This window comes from Pleurodeles waltl, chromosome 5, assembly GCF_031143425.1.
Source record: "Pleurodeles waltl isolate 20211129_DDA chromosome 5, aPleWal1.hap1.20221129, whole genome shotgun sequence".
Classification (NCBI taxonomy): Eukaryota; Metazoa; Chordata; class Amphibia; order Caudata; family Salamandridae; genus Pleurodeles; species Pleurodeles waltl.
Window position 1 is genome coordinate 1,640,748,941 of NC_090444.1, and position 24,068 is coordinate 1,640,773,008.

A 24,068-nucleotide genomic window follows, 5' to 3' on the forward strand; every position below is an offset into this window, starting at 1 on the left:
TAGCAAAGAAGTGAAAGGAGAAAAGCAAAACTTTTTGGTTATGTGTACATACACTGAACTTGTTTTGTATATTTTTCTCTTATGAAAAGTACAATATGACAAAGTGGTAAGTAGTTGCAAAGTACTTATCCCACCGCTGCACAACCAATGTAGGAGGCTGGACTGGCTTGTAGTGAGTACCAAGGGGTACTTACACCTTGCACCAGGACCAGGTATCCCTTATTAGTGTAGAGGGGTGCCTAGCAGCTTAGGCTGATAGAAAAGGTAGCTTAGCAGAGCAGCTTAGGCTGAACTGGAGACGAGTGAAGCTCCTACAGTACCACTAGTGTCATATGCACAATATCATAAGAAAACACAATACACAGATATACTAAAAATAAAGGTACTTTATTTTTATGACAATATGCCAAAGTATCTCAGTGAGTACCCTCAGTATGAGGATAGCAAATATACACAAGATATATGTACACAATTCCAAAATATGCAGTAATAGCAATAGAAAACAGTGCAAACAATGTATAGTCACAATAGAATGCAATAGGGGCACATAGGGATAGGGGCAACACAAACCATATACTCTAGAAGTGGAATGCGAACCACGAATGGACCCCAAACCTATGTGACCTCGTAGAGGGTCGCTGGGACTGTAAGAAAACAGTGATGGTTAGAAAAATAGCCCACCCCAAGACCCTGAAAAGTGGGTGCAAAGTGCACCTAAGTTCCCCAAAGAGCACAGAAGTCGTGATAGGAGAATTCTGCAGGAAAGACCAACACCAGCAATGCAACAACGATGGATTTCCAGACGAGAGTACCTGTGGAACAAGGGGACCAAGTCCAAAAGTCACGATCAAATCAGGAGTGGGCAGATGCCCAGGAAATGCCAGCTGTGGGTGCAAAGAAGCTGCCACTGGATGGTAGAAGCTGAGGATTCTGCAAGAACGACAAGGGCTAGAAACTTCCCCTTTGGAGGATGGATGTGCCACATCGTGAGGAGTCGTGCAGAAGTGTTTTCCCGCAGAAAGACCGCAAAAAAGCCTTGCTAGTTGCAAGGGTCGCGGTTAGGGTTTTTGGATGCTGCTGTGGCCCAGGAGGGACCAGGATGTCGCCAATTGCGTGAGGAGACAGAGAGGGTGTCCAGCAAGACAAGGAGCCCACTCAGAAGCAAGCGGCACCCGCAGAAGTGCCGGAACAGGCACTATGAAGTGGAGTGAATCAGTGCTCACCCGAAGTTCCACAAGAGAGTCCCACGACGCAGGAGGACAGCTCAGGAGGTTGTGCAATGCAGGTTAGAGTGCCGGGGACCCAGGCTTGGCTGTGCACAAAGGAAATCCTCGGAAAGTGCACAGGAGCCGGAGTAGCTGCAAAACAAGCGGTTCCCAGCAATGCAGTCTGGCGTGGGGAGGCAAGGACTTACCTCCACCAAACTTGGACTGAAGAGTCACTGGACTGTGGGAGTCACTTCGACAGAGTTGCTGAGTTCAAGGGACCTCGCTCGTCGTGCTGAGAGGAGACCCAGAGGACCGGTGATGCAGTTCTTTGGTGCCTGCGGTTGCAGGGGGAAGATTCCATCGACCCACAGGAGATTTCTTCGGAGCTTCTAGTGCAGAGAGGAGGCAGACTACCCCCACAGCATGCACCACCAGGAAAACAGTCGAGAAGGCGGCAGGATCAGCGTTACAAGGTCGCAGTAGTCGTCTTTGCTACTTTGTTGCAGTTTTGCAGGCTTCCAGCGCGGTCAGCAGTCGATTCCTTGGCAGAAGGTGAAGAGAGAGATGCAGAGGAACTCTGATGAGCTCTTGCATTCGTTATCTAAGGAATTCCCCAAAGCAGAGACCCTAAAAAGCCAGAAAAAGAGGTTTGGCTACTTAGGAGAGAGGATAGGCTAGCAACACCTGAAGGAGCCTATCAGAAGGAGTCTCTGATGTCACCTGCTGGCTCTGGCCACTCAGAGCAGTCCAGTGTGCCAGCAGCACCTCTGTTTCCAAGATGGCAGAGGTCTGGAGCACACTGGAGGAGCTCCGGGACCTCCCTGGGGAGGTGCAGGTCAGGGGAGTGGTCACTCCCCTTTCCTTTGTCCAGTTTTGCGCCAGAGCAGGGCTGAGGGATCCCTGAACCGGTGCAGACTGGCTTATGCAGAGATGGGCACCATCTGTGCCCATCAAAGCATTTCCAGAGGCTGGGGGAGGCTACTCCTCCCCAGCCCTGACACCTTTTTCCAAAGGGAGAGGGTGTAACACCCTCTCTCTGAGGAAGTCCTTTGTTCTGCCTTCCTGGGCCAGGCCTGGCTGGACCTCAGGAGGGTAGAAACCTGTCTGAGGGGTTGGCAGCAGCTGCAGTGAAACCCCGGGAAAGGCAGTTTGGCAGCACCCGGGTCTGTGCTAGAGACCCGTGGGATCATGGGATTGTGCCACCAATGCCAGGATGGCATTGGGGGGGGCAATTCCATGATCATAGACATGATACTGTTAGGGTTTGTACACAGCAAAGAGCATGTCCCCTCTCACTGCACTAGTGGGTTCTGTAATAGCTCCCTTTTAAACTTACTATTGAAAGCCTTTCTTGTTATCTCACCTTCCCCCCTCCCCTTAGGCTTCTGTGTATGTTGTTTAATGTGCTGTTTTGTTTACACATTGGGCCTTGCTTTTACCAAGGCTTCTTTAAAACACTCCTCCCTAGGCCATGTGTTAATCCAACTCATTTGCATAATAACTGAAACTCTGCACACCTTTCAAGAACATGTGCAGCATGTGAGGACCACACCCAGCTCTTCAAACCACACCCAGCTCTGCACACCTTCCAAGAACATGTGCAGCATGTGAGGACCACACCCAGCCCTTCAAACCACACCCAGCCCTGTCTATAAAAGGCATCCCCGAGCCTCACCCAGTGCTTGTGCTCGTCTACCTCCCGCTTACCTGAGAACAGATCCCTCGGCGCTGGCACTCCTGCTCTTTACAGACTTTAATTGACTTCAATGGGCGCAGCTTCTGGCTCTTCCTTCTTCCGGTTTCCGGTTCCTCCTTGCTTCCGCCTCTCTCCTATGAGTAACCTGCAAAAGAGAAAGAAGACAAGGTTAGACTGATCAGTATCTCTTGCCAGCAACAAGTAAGTGCAAAACCTTTTATTACCTGAAAGAACTTTGACAACAATTTCTGGATTCGTGTATAGACAATTTGAAACGAAATACCTTCCACGAACATTGTGATTCAAACTCTTTGTTACAAGAATATTTTGCAGAACTTTGTGAAGCAAACATTGTTTTTTCTCATGGAACTTTTAAGAATCGAACAGTGGAAACCATTAACAGCAAGGCAAACAGTAAATCAAGGACTTGCACAAATTACATGCTGTATTTTGATGTAAAAGTACAATATTTGTTTTATAAAAGATTCTGGAAATATGGGAAAAAAGTTTTACAGTAATAGAAAACACATCCCAGAGCAGTAACACATTCCAAACCTGGAAACTAGAGACCAGGATCCAAGAGGTACTTTTAGAAGAGAATTTCTAATAAATAAAGGGATAGTCAGGAACCCATTTAGGAATAGGTTGCACTTATCTGTTCTTTGTTTATGTTTCATTAGGCACCAGTTTCTACAGAAGTCAGAAAGGGCCGCAGATTTGTGCAGCACTTCAACAGTGGAAACGCAAGAACGGTGTTGTCTCTCTTTTTTTTATTTTATCCACTTCCCCCCTTCCCTTGAGCTTCTGTTCTTAGTGCACTGTTTTAAAAACTAGTGTGCTGGAACAAGCAGTTTCAGGGTGGGGTCGGATTGTCTTCAACCTCCATCAGAACTGAACAAGAACTCAGGTGAGCTGGGCTTTGACAGTTACATGGCCATATTCGGAGTTACCATTGTGAAGCTATACATAGGTAGTGACCTATGTATAGTGCACACGTGTAATGGTGTCCCCGCACTCACAAAGTCCGGGGAATTTGCCCTGAACACTGTGGGAGCACCTTGGCTAGTGCCAGGGTGCTCACACACTAAGTAACTTAGCACCCAACCTTTACCAGGTAAAGGTTAGACATATAGGTGACTTATAAGTTACTTAAGTGCAGTGGTAAATGGCTGTGAAATAACGTGGACGTTATTTCACTCAGGCTGCACTGGCAGGCTTGTGCAAGAATTGTCAGATCTCCCTATGGGTGGCACAAGAAATGCTGCAGCCCATAGGGATCTCCTGGAACCCCAATACCCTGGGTACCTCAGTACCATATACTAGGGAATTATAAGGGTGTTCCAGTATGCCATATGAATTGGTGAAATTGGTCACTAGCCTGTTAGTGACAATTTGTACAGAGAGAGCATAACCACTGAGGTTCTGGTTAGCAGAGCCTCAGTGAGACAGTTAGGCATCACACAGGGAACACATACAAATAGGTCTCAAACTTATGAGCACTGGGGTCCTGGCTAGCAGGGTCCCAGTGACACATAACAAACATACTGAAAACATAGGGTTTTCACTATGAGCACTGGGCCCTGGCTGGCAGGATCCCAGTGAGACAGTGAAAACACCCTGACATACACTCACAACCAGGCCAAAAGTGGGGGTAACAAGGCTAGAAAGAGTCTACTTTCTCACACCATTCTATGTCTATGGGAAAATGTGTTCATACATATGGCCCATAGTTCTTTAAAGCCTTTCAGCATGGCCCTCTAATTCTGATTTTTCCATCAGACATATGTCGGGCAAGTTGGCTTTTTTTATTTGCCTAATCTGTACCAAAATAGTATCTGATGTCCATCATTTAAAGGTCTTACCACCATGAAGGGGTTGTTTTTTCCATCTTTGTTATCTTTGGATTGCTTCTTTGTCTTTTAGCCAGTTTTCCAGACTAATTGTAACTTTATGTTGTTAGTTTCCTCAAGGAATGAGAGAGACCTACGGGCTTCAACAAGCTCCCCAAAGCTTCCTAACTCCTGGCCTCATTTAAAAGGACAGATCCAGAAATGAAAAGTTTACTCTGGTCAAATGGGTTCACCCGCTGATAGCCACAGTAAGTACAGATGTTTTAAAATTGAATGTTCTTTCAATTAATGGACCTCCGGTCTCAAAGGTGTCCTTTGTGATCTGAGGCACAGAATACATTTTCACTGGTCCTGATTGATCCAGTATCTCCATCTTTCTGGTTTTCTACTTCGGATGAACAGAGCATGCCATACATTCTGAGTTAGGTATGCTTTGGACATTCCATCTAATGATACCTACTTGCCTTGCTATAAAATATGTATTTACCTGGGGGAAACCTCACTTTGATTAAAGTCAAGGAGGTGGAAATTATGTCCTTCATTACCAGTCTAGTGGGCACGTGACCACCAGACTCGCAGTGGCAGACAGACCACCGCCAATGCGGTGGTCCGAGTGCCACATTATGACCACTGCGGTCATGCCACGGTCGGACCACCAGCACTGTCATGATTAGTTGTTCCGGCAGTCTGGTGGTTGTGGTAGTCCTAATCTGCCAGGGCAGTGCTGCAAGCAGCACTGACCTGGGGATTATGACTTCATTCTCTGCCAGCAATTTCATAGCGGTAACACCACCATGAAAAGGCTGGTGGAGAACAGGTGCAGGGGTCACCAGGGGGACCCTTGCACTGCCCTTGCACTTGGCATGGGCAGTGCAGGGGCCTCCCTGGCCAGCATTGTCCACTGTCTGCTTTGAATACAGTGAACATTGCGATGGTGTTGGCACACTCAGCATCCTACAACTTTGCAGATGGCTCGATTACAACAAGAAGGCAATGCTGTAGGGTATTTTCCGCTAGATGAGCGGGCGGAAACTCAGGTTTCCGCCCGCCGGCCTAGCAGAAAACTCATAATGGCCACGACGGGGAAGTAGCCACTATGGCGGCAACCTCCCCGTCGTAAGTTCAGCATATGGGCAAAACCGTCTGCTGAACTCATAATCAGGCACTAACTCTCCGTCACTACATTCTTGAAGTTAACTTTAACATGGGATAAGCTTTCCTTAAGCATTTGACAGTGCTTTTTTTATCTACTGTCCACTATCTATGCTATTTGCACCACCATAATCTTTCCTTATGCTTTTGCCCCATTTCAGTTGGGTCTGTTTTTTGGTTCCCTCCTCTGGTTACTTGTCTCATCTAGGCTGGACCTTGTTCTCATTCTTCTTTGTCCTGAATAATTTTGGACCATGCCACCCTCTTATGCTTTGCCTGAACACACGAAGAAGAAAAATGTATTTCGTGATTATTTAAAATCTTTACAATCAAGTGAGATCAATCTCAAATGAAGGTGAATACATTTATCTAAACAGGTCTATGTCAAGACAACAATGGACCTATAAAGATTACAACCTAAAATCATAAAACAACTTTTTTTTTTTTAATTAAAAAAGTAAGAGCTCAGCAAAACACTTCTTTACAAAGGGATAAAAAAAGCATATGTACAATATTTCATGATTTTTATTGATCAAAGGCCTAAACCTAAAAGAGGTAATTAGCAGTGCAAATCATCGTGATAAAATATAGTTATTTCCATCTTAAATATGCAAAGCACCACACTCAGGATGGCCAGACAGTGTCGATAAAACGATAGCAAGGCAGTAAGTGATTAATTAGCCCTTTAAGGCTGTGCGAGGATTACAAAAAAAAACATTACCACTCCTTTCTGCTTTAAGAGGCAGAAGTCTGGACAGTCGTCGTGCTCTCATTCAGCAGTTTTCGTAAGTGATAAACAAACTTCTCAAATTCAGCTAGATCAGATGGCTCCTTCAAAATAAATACAAGTGACCTGCCCTCATTGGAAATTCTTACTCCAAGACATAAAAAAAGAGGTTTTAATAAAGTGCGACGTGTGTTCATCAGTGCTGGGAAGCAGCATAACAAATGATTGAATGATTCACTTTTATATCCGCAGAGCCTGCAATTTACAATCATGGAAAGGGAGTGCCATGTGGGTTTATCTCCTTGAAATTGAGGTCTAACAACCTTGCAGCCATGATTTGTGTCAAGCAGGCTTTCCCAATCGTGCACATCTAGGGGCATATTTATACTCCATTTGCGCAGAAATTGCGTCGTTTTTTTTGACGCAATTTCGACGCAAAACTAACTCCATATTTATACTTTGGCGTTAGACGCGTCTAGTGCCAAAGTCCATGGAGTTAGCGTCATTTTTTAGCGTGGACACCTACTTTGCGTTAGTTATATGCAAGGTAGGCGTTCCCGTCTAAAAAATCGACTCCGAGGCATGTGCGTCGGATTTATACTCCCGGGCAAAAATCACGCCCGGGAGTGGGCGGGTCAAAAAAAATGACGTACGGCCGCTTTTGCGCCGTTTTTTAGCGCCTGCAAAAGGCAGGCGTTAAGGGACCTGTGGGCTCTGAAGGAGCCCAGAGGTGCCCCCCCATGCCCTCAGGGACACCCCCTGTCACCCATGCCCACCCCAGGAGGACACCCAAGGCTGGAGGGACCCATCCCAGGGACATTAAGGTAAGTTCAGGTAAGTGTTTTTTTTTGTTTTTTTTTGTGGCATAGGGGGGCCTGATTTGTGCCCCCCTACATGCCACTATGCCCAATGACCATGCCCAGGGGACAGAAGTCCCCTGGGCATGGCCATTGGGCAAGGGGGCATGACTCCTGTCTTTCCTAAGACAGGAGTCATTTCTATGGGGGTTGGGAGTGAAAAAAAATGGCGCAAATCGGGTTGAGGCGAAAAAATTGCCTCAACCTGACTTGCCCCATTTCTTGACGCCCAAGCTCCATATCCCCCTACGCCGGCGCTGCCTGGTGTACGTCGTTTTTTTTAACGCACACCAGACGGCGCCGGCGGCTAACGCCGGCTAACGTCATTCAATAAATACGCCGCCCGCATGGCGCTTCAGAATGGCGTTAGCCGGCGCTAATTTTTTTGACGCAAAACTGCGTTGGCGCAGTTTTGCATCAAAAAGTATAAATATGGGCCCTAATACGGCTGTGCGGTCAGGTGGTGGGAGCTGAAGGTGTAGGATGCTGCCACAGCCGCTAACACAGGTGTACTGCTCAACTTTACCAGGTCAGTTGTTCTACAGTAGATTAGAAAGTATTTTTATCTGCCTTTACAGCACAGTCTTGATAGCAGTGTGAGAAAGCCCCAGCTTATTTAGTTCTGTTTGATCTATTTGAAAGGAATGAAACACTTTAGTTAAATGCTGCAACCAAGGATTTTTTTTAAGTAAAAAATGGGGCGAAGGGCTGATTTCAATGTGTTGGGTGAAGCCATAACAATCCTATGACAGTATTTCAAATAGGAGCCCATATTGACCCACTTCTGTCATTTCAGGCTGAGTTCTAACCTAATCGAACACCCCCATATATATTGCAGTAGCTTAAATACTCTCTTCTAAACTTTGACTTGAAGCTTTTCCATTAATTTAGTGAATTGTCCCAGAAAAGCTTTGTGACCATAGTTTAGCACTGTAACAAAGGGATGCCCTGAGCACTCATTGGATCAATACTGAAGAAGGGCTTTCTATGAGATTGTTTAACTGGCATACTCTTGCAGTTATAAATTCAGCCTTAGTTTTAAGATGGCACAGATGAATTTTAGATTTTTTTTAGAATTTCCCTTCGCAGTCAGCGGCACTCCTAAGTAATTATACAAGTTTGTTCTGCTGATCTTTAGGGGACCCATGTTCCAGCTGCAGTTCTGATGTTTAGATGCCCCCCCAAAGGTTATTACTTTGGCCTTAGATGCGTTTGCCTTCATTTTTGTTGTTGTGTTGTAATCATAAAGGTTAGGTTGTGCTTTCTGAAGCCCAATTCTCGAGTGGCCTAACAGGACAATATCATCTGCATATTGTAAGAGAGAGATTTGAGGTTCCCAATTTTTGGCGGTATCAAGTTAGCATGTCTTAAGGCCAGGGACATGTCTGCTCCATATAGGTTAAATAAAAAAGGGGCTGGGACGCACCCTTCCTTTAGGCTGTTGTCAGTGGGGATTTTGCTACTAATGGTAGTATGTGACAGCTTGACCTTCACCCAGGCTGATGTATATAGTGAGTCTGTTGCCCTTAATAGTTTGTTCGGAATACCCCAGCCTTGAAGCTTACTCCATAACTGGTTTCTATCCACAGCGTAAAAAGCAGTAGAATCGTCCACAAAACAGGCATAAAGAGGGTGCGGCTTCTTAGTGCCAGCCTGGTGTGTTAAATAGGAAAGAGCCAGTACATTATCGGTGCTTGCGGAATTTGCCATAGAGCCTGTTTGACAAAAAGGAACAATCCCATTGGGTTCCACCCAGTTTTCCAGCTCTTTTAGGAGAACCAAAGCAAAACCCTTGTCCAGTAGGGCAACAAGACGGTAGTTAGCTGGGTCTTGCCTGTCTCCTTTCTTGTAAATTAGGTGTAGAATAGAGCCCCTCCAGCTGGTGGGTACCTCCTGAGTCTCTAATCATGAGCAGTACAGTGTAGAAAGAGTTGACGACCAGAGCTCAATATCTTCCTTAAAAACTTGTGCAGGAATGCCACTAGGGCCTGGAGCACCAGTAGCTCTAATGCGACGCAAGATGTTGGAGATCTCCCTAGCAGAAGGAACTAGGTTGTGGTCCAGATGTATATCCTGCCTGCAGATTTTGACCCAGAGATCCACCAGGGTGTCAGAGTCGGTTGCATATAATTTATTCACATGATTTATCCAGGTGTGTTCGTCGATTACATTAATTTGTGGCCCTTACCGGTCCTTCTTATTTTTGATATACCTCCTTAAGTCCGCCTGGTTGTGTTTACATAGTAGTGAATAGATGTATAGGCACTCCTTGTCTGTCTGTTTGCGTTTAGGTGCCAGATCAGTTGCTTATGTTGTTTGGCGTCGGCCCGCAGCTTTAGCACTAGCTCCAACTTAGTTGAGAGGTTTCTTGTTTTGCGGAATAAAGTCTGCAGCATACAAAGTCTCCGCTCATTTTCCATTATGGGAATTCACCTGTATCTGCAGTGGGCTTTCTTCCTGCTTCCTAATGCTTTCCATCTCTTTGATCGTTCACCTGTCAGAGTTAACTTTCAAACTGGTTGTTAATTGCAAGACTGTTGTATGGCTACATATAAACTAAGGTTATGTATGAATCCCGGCTTGAACTTGCTTTGTGTTCTTGTTGCTAGTTGCGAGACTGGTATGGATATTGAGTATTCTGACATTACACCGGATCCACAGCTTCACAATTTAAAGACAATTGTGTAGGTTGGTAGCTGGAAAGAGGAATTTGCCTTGACATCGCAAAGCTTCTCTGATGCATCTGATTGCTGCAGGAAGTAAGCGATATATAGCGATACCATGATACAGGTACCACCTTCTTGTTTTTTAATATTTTTAGACTTTATTGGTGTGAGCTTGGAAAAATCCTTCTTAAAGCGCGTATGCTGTTTTAAGTTTTTAAGATGTCTTTTTTTTGTCTCTATGGCTGTGATATGACCTAAACTGTCAAAGACTCCCAATGGATCACCTTGTTAATTTTCTATCTTTTTTAGCAATGCATAAAGCACTTGGGGTGCACAACAGTACTCCTCCAAGAGATGGGCAGGTGGGTAAAGGAGAGAGTGAACAGCATTTAACGACTCATATTGTCTCCATTTCCAATTCCATTATATCAGAGGATGAATGAATGGCCCCTCTACTTGGTGGTGAGTGACTTTGAAAGGTGATTGTAAGAAATTATGTTACTAATTGAAGTACATGTGGGTCCACCACAAGGAGTAAGACCACAAACCTGGACAACACAGTTTAAATAATTTAAACCTGGTCGCAACTACCTGGTAGCTATCACACAGAGCATGCCAGCTTGCATTAGGGAAAGTTATAAAGTATTTAGCAGCAATAAAACAGTTAATAAAAAGCTCAAAACACAACACAATAAAAATTCCACAATCAACAAAGAAAAATGCAGACAACTATGAGTGAAATGACACCAAAATGGCCAAAAAACAATAAGGGGACTGATGATTGTAATTTTAAAGATTCAGGGCAAAAAGTGGCAAGAAAAAGTAAAGTGTCAATCAGTAGTCATGGTTTGTGGCACGCTTCCAGGCTGACTAAAATGGAGCATGGGTTGGCTACACCAAGTGGGTTTCATATCAGTCGAAGTACTTTGGTCAGGCAGACTCGTTCGGGGACTTTGCCCAGTCAAGATGTCTACCTTTGAACTTAGTCTTTTTACTGACCTCAAAATGCTCTAGCAGGGCAAGCATGGACATGTATCTGACAAAGTTCTTTTGAAATCTGCCACTGTTATTGCGAGGTCCCGCTGAACATCCAGAGGACTTGGATTTGCCAAAATTTACAAAGCACTAACTTTTAAGAGTTTCTGAAGATGCTCCTCCTGGTCACATTTAAGGCTCCCAAGGCCTCAGGGATAGCACTTAGGGATCATTCCAATTCCAGTTGCTACTTTCCATCTAGGCACTTTAGAAAAAGGCTTCTTGCAGCATTTTGTGTCATACAGGAGGTCAGCAAAATCACTCTTGACACCCACTCCTTAGTTCTGAGTACAGATTAGAGCAGGTCCAACCTTCATGTCTCCACACAGGTCTAAAACAGCAGGTACAGTCCTCTACTGTTGCTCCACAGGTTCAGAGAGTGTTCCGATGAGCTAAGGATTAAGTGCCATGTTCACAGAATTCACTAGCCAGTGGGTGGGTATGGCCCCTGGACACTCGCTAACCAATGAGGGAGAAGTTCCAAAGGGCAGTCCTTCCCACTTTTGGAGTAAATTCTGTTTACCTTACTGCACTATTCTGAGGCAAATTCAACATGGCAGAATATTTCTACCCTTGAAGGGAGCTTATGTGCCAGTCAAGGAGGTATTCAGGGAAGCAAGCAATTCCCTCCTTTTCAGATACACTAAACCGGTTTTGGGACTAGCTCCCCTTCCCACTAGTATGGTGCTAAGATGTTCTAAGGAACAATAGGCTTCCCTTCCTTAAGTCCCCCTTTACACTTAACTATGAATTGACAGGCCTCGCCCAGGTCACTTTCAAGTTAAGTAAGTTCATGGGCCCTTCCCTGCTGTGCTTCCTGGAATGAAAGGAGTCACATTCCTCAATCTTTGTCGATGGAAAGGATCAGCAACAAGTGAGCATGACATTATTGAGACATGTAGTCGCCTAATGTTGGGGTTGACTGAATTGGTGTAACCAATACTTTTTGACCAACATTAATTTGTTGCAAGTTGTAAAATCTACACTGACAGAAGCAGGAGTAGTGGTTGATTAGTTTGGAAATCAGCAGCAAATGGGGAAGATTTTATGTTTTAAGATGCTCTATACTGAAAACATGGCAATAAGGAGGATGTGAGATTACATGCTATACAAAGCAAGACATTTATGTCAATGGAGCTCATGTATATATGTTCTTCAATAGCTTAATGCATCATTAGGTTGCAGTGTTCTTGGTAAAGGACATACAGTACATAATTCTCTTATTTTATAACTAGTATTGTGAGATACTATGCATACACCAAAAACAGTGAATAAGAAATACATAGGCCCTCATTCCAACCCTGGCGGTCATAGACCGCCAGGGTAGCGAATGACGGAAGCACCGCCAACAGGCTGGCGGTGCTTCAATCGTCATTCCGACCGCGGCGGTACAGCCGCGGTCGCCCAGCCGGGTCCGGCGGTTTCCCGCTGGATTAACCCCGGCTGGGAGAATCCCAGCGCCGCCATGGGGATTCTGACCCCCTTCCCGCCAGCCTGTTTCTGGCGGTTTTCACCGCCAGGAACAGGATGGCGGGAACGGGTATCCTGGGGCCCCTGGGGGCCCCTGCACTGCCCATGCCACTGGCATGGGCAGTGCAGGGGCCCCCTAACAGGGCCCCATGAAGCTTTTCACTGTCTGCTTAGCAGACAGTGAAAAGCGCGACGGGAGCCGGCTTCAGTGTTGCAGGCCTCTTTCCCGCTGGGCCGGCGGGCGCTATATTGGCTAGCGCCCTCCGGCCCAGCGGGAAAGTCAGAATGGCCCCAGCGGTCTTTCGACCACGGAGCGGCCATATGGCGGTTCCCGCCAGGCGGGCGGCGACCGCCGCCCACCGGGGTCGGAATGACCCCCATAGTTTAGTAGTTTATAGGGTTTTCATATTAACCATAGAATAATTCCATGTTAGATGCAAGTAGTGTTTGTGCCTTATTTCCGATTGCGAGTTGTATGGTAACCTGGAAGGTTTCAAACAGTAAAAAATGCTTGAAATGAGGGAAAATGTGCAGAATTCAAATGCAGTTCATCACATTCTCCATTTCATCCCTCATTTGAGCTGGAAAACTTGAAATGTGATGGTAATATCTCCCTGGGATAAAAAAGCATGATGCAGAAATGGATTTACTCATGTAATTGAACTACACAGTACATACAGCCAAACAGAATTGGGGTTTCTTGTCACTAAATATTTTGAATAGAATTGCAGAATGTATTTTAGGATGTGTGGCTAATAAGATCTAGAATAGATTTGTTAGAAATTGGGTCTCTAGTTGGCAAAGGTATTCACCCTGCCCAAGTAGGGACCACAATCCTAGTCAGGGTAAGCCACAACACAACCTAAATTATCCTGTGCTCACCCTCTAGTAGCTTGGCACAGAGCAGGCAGACTTAACTTAGAAGGCAAAGTGTAAAGTATTTCTGCAATAACTCATACAGTAACACAGTGAAAACACCACAAAAAGTACTCCACACCAGTTTAGAAAAATAGATAATATTTATCTGAATAAAACAAGACCACAACTACAAAGGTCTAGTATAAATATGTCAAGATATCACTTTTTAGAGGTTTTAGTAAGCTTTAATCCATAGGAATCAATGGATTTATCGATTTAGCACAAAAGTACCTGGGATGCGTCAAAACAGAAACAATGTGGGCTGCAGGAGAGGTGATGCGTCAATTCTTTCCTCGAAGGTGAGATGATGCATCACGTCCTTACTGGCAAGCGAGGTGATGTGTCGATTCATTCCTTGCTGGAAAGGCAATGTGTCAATTTCCAGACACATAGTCTCAGTTCCATTTGGACCTGGCTCTTTTTGCAGGGTCATCCCCAAGCTTTTTGCCTTCATCCTCCTACTTCTACTGACCTGTTTTTGTTGGCTTTAGGACTCTGGGCACTTTATCACTGCTAACCAGTGCTAAAGTGCATACGCTCTGTCTAAATTGTATTGGTGATTCGTTTATCCATGATTGACATATTTGATTTACCAATAAGTCCCTAGTAAAGTACACCAGAGATGCCCAGGGCCTGTAAATCAAATGCTACTAGTGGGCCTGCACCACTGAACGTGCAACCCACATGAGTAGCCCTGTAAACATGTCTCAGACCTGCCACTGCAATGTTTGTGTGTGCCGTTTCTACTGCCAGTTCAACCTGGCAAGTATACCCACTTGCCAGGCCCAAACCTTCCCTTTTACTGCGTGTAAGTCACCCTTAAGGTGGGCCCGAGGTAGCCCCATGGGCAGGGTGCAGTGTATTTAAAAGGTACGACATGTACTGGTGTTCGCAGCCCTTGGTTACAAATTTAATTTTCTGAAAACTAAAATAGCCCTTCTCAGCGTATTGTTCCTGGGATGAAGGATTTCTTCCTCATAATACCTACATGCAGACCCTAAGTGACTGAACAGCTTAGCTGGCTGCACTTGAAGCCCTTATTCTAGCGCATGACGTACAGATCCAGGACAACTCACATTTATTGTGATTCATACTACTGTGTCCTACAATGATTATCTTAATCATTGGCGATCTAACAGATTTAGATACTATAAGGGGGACACCATGAAACACAGAATTCTGTGGGGAAGGGTAGCAGATCTTAAGGATAAACTACCTACTGCTCATGTAGTCCATTCATTGGGCCACCAACTTGTAGATGTATACGTTATTGGCAACACTTTGGCTGATGAATCAGCCAAATCAGCAGTAGATACGGCTTCTGTTACTGCAGTGACTTGTTCTCAGACAAAATTGGATACTGAAATTTTGGCTGCCATGAATGGCTAAAGGCAAACCTCTCCCAAAAGCATACCCTACAAAATTCTCTTGCCACATCAGTACACAGAATGTTGCTCATGCAACACTTCCTGGGCTTGAGATTGGGTGATCCCCAACAATGACCCGACATTAGATGTAATAAAAGCAGTGCATGAGGGTGTCGCCTCTTCACATGCTGGTGTTGCAGCCATAATAACACTCTTACAGAAATGCTTCTAGTGGCCAGGTCTATACAAACAGACCAAGCAATATGTTCTTTGTTGTGACATTTGCCAGCAGATAAAGGGCTCACGCATCAAACGCCCACCACAGACATCCCTCGTAGTGTCCAGCAGGCCACTACAATGTGTGTACCTGGACCATTGTGGTTCCCTACAACCTGAGGTGCATACAAATACATCTTAGTCGCTGTATATTCTTGTTCTAGATTCTTGTGGGTATGGCCTCAGCGGTCGGCTGATGCTCGAACTGTTATAAAAGACTTGCAGATCTTTATCGTTACATATGCAGTTGCAGCATTCTCTTCGGACCAGTGCCCTGCCTTTGCCTCTAAGGCATTTAGGGACACCAGAAGAAGATGGGTGTTCAACTCCATTACTCCTCACCCTACTATACTGAGGGAAATTTGGCTGTGGAGAGGAGGAATCGAGATCTAAAGTAGTCCTTAACAGCTAGAGTTCTAGGTTCTGAACGCAGCTGGCTTCATCACCTAAATGGGGTTCAGAGAGAACTGAATAATCTGTAAAGAAGGTCCTTGGGGGGATGCACTCTCAATGAGGTTCTCTTTGGGATACCTATGTATGTCCCAGATCTAGATGGCCCAGGTTTGGTTGCAGTAAATACACCTTTTGACATAAATAAACATCTCACTGTCTTACAGGAGCTTCAGCAATTTTGTGATGATAAATCATGCACCAGTGCTTCCACCTTAGGAATAAGGGATTTGCCAACAACTTCTACTGTCTGGATTCCTAAAGTCGGGATCTGGTTTGTGAGAAGATTGCTGTGCAGAAGGAATTTGGCCCATCCTACAGAGCACCGGTCCAAGTCCTGGAAATACAAGATGCCAGAACTGTCATTCTACCACCTCTGCCTGGTTCCAAAGCAAACAGATTTGTCTCCATTGACAACCTCAAGCTCCATCATATGGCTGATCTTGCACAGTAGACTCAGAGGTGGCTTGGGTAGTTCCCGGTACCCTCTCACTACCCAACAGGATATACCTCTTCAAAGAAGAAACAACAACACTTCTGACTACACAAGCATGTTCAACGATGCTACAAATGCCTCCCCGAGCATGGGGAGGGTGGAAATGAGCTCTTGCTGATTCCTGTTACCACTTCAATGACAACACCTGTCAAAGATGTAGCTGTCCTCTACTCCAACACCACCCGAACTGACAACATTGTCTACTATGAGTCTCCATGCGATGTGGATCCATCCACTGGTAATGCACTGGCTCCTGTGTTTGTAGAGACTGCTTCTGGTTATTTCATCGACCTTGATGACTCTTCTTTGACTTCATCAGCACCTGCAATTGAATCTGTTTCTAAGACACGTTAGCTGTAAATATGGCTTAATAACAACTATTTAATTTATCCATGGATTTAACTGTGGATATTTCTGACATAGCTTGCATTTTTATTATGGATTGGTTTTGTGGCGGTTTTCTTTCTCCTCATAAATGGTCATTACCTTTCTGAACGCTCTTGTGTTGAGCCTGTGGATGAAGTCCTAACTCCATATCTTTCCTCACATAAGGTCTGAAGAGACTTGTCTCTTGTGAACATTTCAGCAGTATCAATTCCTGATGGGATTGTGTGGGATAAAGTTCCATTTGATATATATGGGCCTAGCGAGGTTATTCAAATTCCTTTTGTCTTTAAAATTTCAATGACTGTAATTACGCCTGGTGTTGATTCCGATGACTGGGATGTACAAACAGTTGATTCCATGTTAGCTGAATTGAAGGATTACACTGTATTTTAAAGTGATGATGTGTACACTAACACAAAGAATTATGGGGATATGTTCTGCTATAACAACTGGGGACATTACTAACTGCACCGTGCAACTAGACACAGATCAGTGTTCAGTTACACACAGTGGGAACACTGTTCAACTCCACCAGTGGGGAGCCCAAAACATTCTGCAGATAAATTCACTTATTTTTCTGGGCATGACTTTAACAATGCAGAGTCATACTATTTCAAGTTTCCACCTTCTAAAATTAGGAACATTTTTTTAACAAACACAAAATTGATTTATTCTGATTCCTTTGTTTCCTGACTTGCAGTCGAAAGCTACGGATACTGGAAGAACACTGTTGATGTAAAGAGTATATGGGGAACACAAGATTGGCAAATTCAGGGCAGGGAGGCTTTATTTAGAGCATGCCTCATTCCTGTGCAAATTATCTTTTTGAATGATACAATTCAACAGACATCTTGTCTAGGGTTAGCAAAAATGAAGCAAATGACTATACCCAGTATCCCCACACCGGCAAAATCTACCAATTGGCAGTCCTTCCTCAATGTCACCAAGGAAGTATTAGATGCAAAGGTTCAGGCTGGTACCTATAATTTTTCATTTTCCACTCCCGGCAGGTGGTTATTTTGGCCAATAGACACAAAAGGGTGTCAGGTGCATTTTGTGAATTCCTCAGGGGGTTTCAAGATTAGCCGGCCGGACCCTCGCTTTGGCTCGGGTCAGCCCTCAGGTACAGTCACTACATCCAGTGCGGGTAAACTGTGCCAATAGTGGTTACAGACTAACACCTTAGCCACAATTGAGGAACATGTTAATACTCTTTCTAAAGATATAGATTTAAAGGATTTCTTGCTAGGTCCAAGAAAGCCACGCTCTAAAAGATTCATCTGTGCCGTATACATGAGATCTGGAAGCTTTCTGAAATGGAAGCTGCTGTACATTTAAGGCAAATTGATAAAGAGAAAAAAAAAGTCTCTAGCTGTTGTCGATAAAGGGAATGAACACTTTGTTCAACAGGATTTATTCCCTTAATAACATAGGTGGTCATTACAACCCTGGCGGGCGGTGTTAAAGCGGCAGTAAGACCCCCAAAAGGCCGGCGGTAAAAAAATTGGAATTATGACCGTGGCGGAAACCGGCAACAAAGACAGCCACTTTAACACTCCGACCGCCACGGCGGTACAAACAAACAGCGCGACGGTCACCGCCAACAGACAGGCGGAAGACAATGTACCGCCCACAGCATCACAACCTACCAATCCGCCACCTTTTCCGGGGCGGATTCACAGCGGATAAAAACACGGCGGAAACAGCCATTTCAAAGGGAAAACGCTCACCTCTACACACTCCACGAGGAAGGAGGGCACCATGGAGCCGGAACTCCATATTCTGCCAGCGCTAGTCTTCCTGCTCCTCTACGAGGATCATCAACGCTGGCGGCGAAGACCACGGTGAGTACTGCACCTACTACATAGGGGAGGGGGAGGCAAAAACATAGGGACACACACAACCAACATCCCAACCCCCACCCGACCCTCACCCACTACAACACACACACCAATGCATATCTATACATTACAGTAACACCTCCCTAACACCCCCGGAAGAATGCAAAGACAAAAGGAAATGAGTGGAACCATTGTAATATCTCAAAATACAGTAAGCAAATATATACATATATATTGTTAAGTCTAAACACAATCCTTGTAGTGTGATAATGAGTAACAATGGTATTGTGCAAGCGCAAGTCCTATCCTCACCGCTGACAACCAATGTTAGAAATGGGGTTTCTGGTTGGCTAGGTTATGCACCTCAGCCAGGCAGAACTTACCCACGCTAGTCATGGCAAGGGAGTTATACGTCCAAGATAACCCCTGCTCACCCCCTTGGTAGCTTGGCACGAGCAGTCAGGCTTAACCCGGATGCAATGTATAAACCGTTTGCACAACACAAGCAACACATGTGACGAAATATCCCCACCACAAAGGAAACACAACACCAGATTATATGAAAATATACTGTATTGTACACAACGTAATTATCTGACCAAACATCACATATCAGTACTATCCTGCTACCTTAGCAGTTGTCAGAACGTTACACATTAGTTACTCTGCACATTAGCAGTAGTCACACATAACACACAGGTTACTCAGTATTCTGCAACATAAGCAGTAGTCAGGAAACACGTTATTACGCAAAAGCACTTGTCATAAAAATATCATACAATGCCCATAGTAGGAACATTAGAAAACATATGGCAGGTTAGGGAAACATATTAGCAAGTCATGCCCATAAAAGGAACATTTGCCCATATATGTAAAAACATCATCACACATCAAAAACAGGTAGGCAATATATAAATCCACTAAAGTCTGTAGTAAGAACTTCAATCATATTTATATTTGTCCTTTAAAAGTACCTGACTTGATGAAGGCACCTCCAGTGGCTATTGAAATGAAAAGAAATGGGGCCCCTGGCGCTCCTCTGCGCAAAAGAGGGGCCTCCTGACAATTCTGGGTGAGAGGGGGGTGGCACACACACCCTCTGTACTCCTAACGGCCCCCTCCTGGGGCCAGCAATCACTGGGGGCCCCCCGGCCTCCACCGGTCTCCACAAGGGGGGGGCGAAACCCAGAAGAAATGCGAGGGGGAGGGTGGCAACACGTGCCCCCTTCCGCTTCAAGGCGCGGGCCCCTCCTGGGACCCGCGATTGTTGTAGGGTCCCCCCGGGCCTTAACTGGCCCTCCAAGAAAGGGGGGGCAAAGACCCACACTGGCCCACACAAGGGCCAAGCCAAGGACCGGCGGTGCGGGACAAGCCTCCAGCGAGGCTTCGGCCCCACCCGCGATCCCACAGAGAGCCCTTCTGGGCTCGGCAGGGCAGGGAGAGGCTTCCTCCTCTCCTGCCTGTCTCCGGCTTCACTCCGGGCCCAGATAAGGGCCTTCTGGTCCCCCGGGGGCGCTCCTCGGAGCAATCCCTGCCCGGGGGGCACCGCTAGGAGCACGCGTGCTCCAGTTTTCCTATCTTCGGTTTTGTTGGTGCCCCGGGGGCACGGAGAGGAGTGTGCTGCCTCCTCTCTTCTTCCTGGAGTGCCCTGGGACTACAAGCAGCGCGCTCCGACGAGCTTGAGTGATTAAAGGGGCCCGGCAGCGGCGGTGATTTCTTTTAGCAGAAAGACAAATAAACACTTCTTCAAGTGCTATGGAAATCCCCTAAGGAGCGCTTTCCAAAGCGCTTAGCTCTCCAACCAGGTGAAGCACCCCACGTACTTCAGGGTAAAAATGCAGGGGTCAGGGGCCACAGCACAAGTTTATCAGAAAAGGCCCACAGGTGGAGGGCCCAACAACAGGCCAGCTCAAGGAATGTGCAGCAAGTGGAAAGTCCTCTGCAGTGACCAAGCAGGTCATGGGTCAGTCCAGCAGCAGTAGTCCATCGCGGTTCCTGGTGAGTTCTTCCAGCATTTCTGTGTCCAGTTCAAAGATGATTAAGAGTCTCCAAATTGTGGGGAAAATTCTCCTGTACTTATAGTCAGTTCTTACAGTGTTTTACAATGGTAGGGAGAGGAGGTTCCAGCCAGTTACAACTGGTTCTGGGAGTGCCCCCTCTCTCCTTTCAGCACAGGCTCCAAACATCAGTGGGGGGTTAACGACCTTATTGTGTGAGGCCAGGGCACAGCCTTTACAAATGTAGGTGTGCCCCGCCTCTCCCTTCTCTCAGCCCAGGAAGACTATTCAGTATGCAGATGCACCTCTGTGACACCTCCACCCTCCCTGTGTACAGGCTGTCTGAAAAGTATGCACAAAGCCCCAACTGTCACTCTGCCCAGACTTGGATTGGAGTCAAGCTGCAAAACACCAGAGTCATAAGCACAGATAAATGCGCACTTTCTAGAAGTGGCATTTCTGTGATAGTAATAAAAAACACACCCACACCAGTAAGCAGTATTTATTATCACCATCACAACCATACCAAACACGCCTATGCTACCCCTCATAAATCAGACAATACCCTTTACACATAAGGCAGGGCATTTCTAATGCAATCCTATGAGAAGGCAGCACTCACAGCAGTGAGACACCAAGTTAGGCTGTTTGTCACTACTAGGACAGGCCATGCAATATGGCACATGTCCTGCCTTCTACATACATGGCACTCTGCCCATAGGGCTAGCTAGGGCGTACCTTAGGGGTGACTTACATGTAGTAAAAGGTCCTGGGCCTGGCAAGTAAGTTTAGATGCCAGGTCCCTGTGGTAGAAAACTGCGCACACAGGCCCTGCGCTAGCAGACCTGAGACAGGTTTTGAAAGTCTACTTCAGTGGGTGGCCCACTAGTAGTATTTAATTTACAGGCCCTGGGTATAGAGATACCACTGTACAAGGGACTTATAGGTAAGTTAAATATGCTAATTAGGTATAAGCCAGTCATACCAACTTTAGATGGGAGAGCACCTGCACTTTAGCACTGGTCAGCAGTGATAACGTACTCAGAGTCCTAGAGCCAACAGTGAGAGGTCAGAAAAACCAGGAGGAAGGAGGCAAAAAGACTGGGGATGACCCTGCGTAAGGCAAAAAGTCCAACATATATTTAAACAATAAACAAAATATACACCACGATTAGTAGTGCAGGTATTGCACCATTCATAGTCCGTGGACCACTGGGCCCAAAATGCATGGGCGAGGCCCACACAAGATACCCGATCCAAACGGAGAGAACACTGCAGGGGCATCAGATCGAAATACAACAGGCACCTCAGGGGGAATTGAAGGGGGGGCACCTCAGCCGGATGAGTGCACCACACCAGATCCACGAGGGGGCTCCATGCCCATAGATGTATCCTGGGGAGTGCAAAGCCACAGTCTCTCAAGTCTCTCCAGTGGGTGGCTTGCCCACTGTTCAATCCTGGGGAGTGCAAAGCCACAGTCTCTCAAGTCTCTACAGTGGGTGGGTTGCCCACTGTTCAATCCTGGGGAGTGCAAAGCCACAGTCTCTCAAGTCTCTACAGTGGGTGGCTTGCCCACTGTTCAATCCTGGGGAGTGCAAAGCCACAGTCTCTCAAGTCTCCACAGTGGGTGGCTTGCCCACTGCCATATCCTGGGGAGTGCAAAGCCACAGTCTCTCAAGTGGATGCTGTTCTCCACTGGTTCTGGAGGGGGACTGGTGCCCAGAGTGCTTCATCCTGCCAAGGACAGACGGAGTGGATGCTGTTCTCCACTGGTTCTGGAGGGGGACTGGTGCCCAGAGTGCTTCATCCTGCCAAGGACAGACGGAGTGAATGCTGTTCTCCACTGGTTCTGGAGGGGGATTGGTGCCCAGAGTGCAGCACACACCCTGTGACGGTCCCAGTTGCATCACTGCCCCTGCCGCTAATGGGCTAGCAGTGCTTTCCATGGCGGTCTTTGCCCTGTTCAGCGGTGCTTGAGTTGCCGGTGTCAGACTTGTTCAGCGGTGCTTCCCATGGCGGTCTTTGCCCTGTTCAGCGGTCCTTGACCTGTTCAGCGGTGCTTGAGTTGCCAGTGTCAGACCTATTCAGCGGTGCTTTCCATGGCGGTATTTGCCCTGTTCAGCGGTCCTTGCCAAGGCGGTCCTTCATTGCCCAGCAGGGCTGTGGCTGGTGGTCCTTCATGGGTAGGCTGGGCTGTGGCTTGCGGGCCCTCCTGGCCAGCTGGCTGTGGCTGGCAGTGGCCTCCTGGGCAGTGACTCTGGCGGTGGCCTCCTGGCCAGTGACGATGGGGCTGGCGGTGGCCTCCTGGCCAGTGACGATGGAGCTGGCGGTGGCCTCCTGGCCAGTGACTCTGGGGCTGGCAGTGGCCTCCTGGCCCGTGACGATGAGGCTGCAGGAGGAACAGTATTTGGGGTTCAGGGAGGAACTCAGAACCATCAAATCATGCTAGGGTATTAGGGTTTATTTCACACCTACTTTACATCTTATGTTATTTGAACACGGTGGGGGTCTTTGTATTAATGACTCTCGTTTTCACAGTTCTGTTTCTTGCATTGTTCATTATCCTAATCATTGCAGCCCATGCAATTTATAGTAGATTGCAGTCTTGTTAATAAAACTCATTGAAAACTTCTCTGCATCTCTTTCATTGCCTGTGTGTGACTGAGACATGTTGTTCATGTGAGAAAAGGGTAATCTCCGTTGAACCAGGACACCCCTGAGATGTCGCACTCTTGAGCCCACACGTAAAGGCTGCCACAAATCACCTTTTATGTTTAGGTTTTTGGTGAGGTGCTGCTTGTGAGCCGGGAGGGTTGGGACGACAGTTAGGACTTGTTGTAGGATTGGCCTAGTCGTCTGCAAACAGAAGTGCTGTCATCCTTAAACGAGCAGTCTTGCCTAAAGCAACACTCCAACTACGACAGTGTACACATAGCTGTTGTATTGTACTGCACAAACACAAGTCCTATCCTCATCACTGATCAGCAATGTTAGACATTGTGGTCCTCATTAGAACTGTGGTGGTCGGTGTTAAAGCGGCGGTAACACCGCCAACAGGCCAGCGGTAAAAAAAATGGGCTACGGCGGAAACCGCCAACATAGCCACTTTAACACTCCGACTGCCACGGCGGTAGCCACAAACACCGCGGCGGTCACCGCCAACACACAGGCGGAGGACAATGTACCGCCCACCCTATTATGAGAGGCCAATCCGGCAGCTTTTCCGGGGCGGTACCAATGACATCAAAACCATTGGCACCTGCCTCAAAACTGAGAGAACACTGCAGGGGCATCAGGTCGAAAAAACACAGGCACCTCAGGAGGAAGGGGAGGAGGGCACCTCAGCCGGAAGATGGGATGGCGCCACTGCTCCTCGAGGGGGCTCTATGCCCACTGCCTGGTCCTGGGAAGTGCAAAGCCACAGTCTCTCAAGTGGGTGGGTTGCCCACTGCTTGGTCCTGGGGAGTGCTATGCCACAGTCTCTCAAGTGTGTGGATTGTCCACTGCTTGGTCCTGGGGAGTGCTAAGCCACAGTCTCTCAAGTGGGTGGTTTGCCCACTGCTTGCACCTGGGGTGTGCAAAACAACAGTCTCTCAAGTGTGTGGTGTCTTCCACTGGTTCTGGAGGGGGCATTGTGCCCAGACTGCTTCATCCTGCGAAGGATAGGGGGAGTGG